Consider the following 1225-nt stretch of genomic DNA (forward strand, 5'->3'; position numbering starts at 1 on the left):
TCACTTTTTCCATGGCTTTGGCGCTTTTTTTATAAACAAAAAAATATAAAGCTGTTATAGCTGCTATAAAGGCAAGGCAAGGCAAGGCAGCTTTATTTGTATAGCACATTTCAGCAACAGGGCAATTCAAAGTGCTTTACACAAAATCAGTTAAACAGATAAAACACAAGTAAAAACAGTTAAAAATCATAAGCATTAAAAACCGGTAAAACACATGAATAGACAGTCAAAGAAAATAGACACATTAAACACAAGAATAAAAGTTACAGTGCAGCATAAGAAATTTAAAGAAATGAGCAGTCATTTAAAGAAAGGCAGCATCAAAAAGAAAAGCTGGTTTAATGATAGATTTATCACTTATTCTTGGAATTCATGGTCAACAAACCTCATTTATATCAAATTATACATAAGTTTTTAGTTAAAAAGGCAGAAAGTATGAATTAAGTTGACTAACAGTTAAGATCAGAGGATGTTGAGTGGATCAGAGATGTATAAATGCCAAAGTCTAGTCCGGATGCTGTTTTGAAACCATTTAAAAAATAAAAAAAAAGAATTAAAATGCTATAAGATGAAATAAACACCCTAATAATTAAATGAAATTTATAATAATTAAATCATTAATGAACAACGCATGGAATCATCCATGTTATTTTTGGGAAATTTGGTTGAAAGAAATCCATATTTCTGATATAAACTTTGAAACGGGTCAATTTGACCCAAGGACAACACAAGGGTTAATAGAATATTGGCTAGAATTTTGGTTGTTACTGTAGCAACCCCTTGTTGATCTGAGTGATCAAATGACAAATGGACAGCTCTATGTACAGGTAAAAACGTTCTCAAGATGCATTGAGGACGCATTGAGATCCGATCACTCAGACCGCATTCAGAAGTGATCTAGGCCAAGTGTCCACGTTCTTAAAGTGGTGACAACGGGCATGTGTCCTGGACCGTTGAGGGACTACCTATTCTACTGTGAGCGGAACTACGTACTCATTCAAAGTATTTCTCATGTCACAGAAACCACTGTGAGTGAGTTGTGTGTCTTGGATGCTATTATCACCCTGGGATGTGTCGCTGTGTTTGTTCCAGTGCTGCCTGCTCGTCCCTGGCTGTCTGTGCAGGGCAGGTCCCCGGAAAAGGCAGCCACTAGTATAACCTTATTTTTGGTTTCATAACATTTCTCCCAATTTAATAAGCCTACTATGTTACTACAGACATTCCT

The sequence above is a fragment of the Etheostoma spectabile genome, chromosome 4 (genome assembly GCF_008692095.1).
Source record: "Etheostoma spectabile isolate EspeVRDwgs_2016 chromosome 4, UIUC_Espe_1.0, whole genome shotgun sequence".
Lineage (NCBI taxonomy): Eukaryota > Metazoa > Chordata > Actinopteri > Perciformes > Percidae > Etheostoma > Etheostoma spectabile.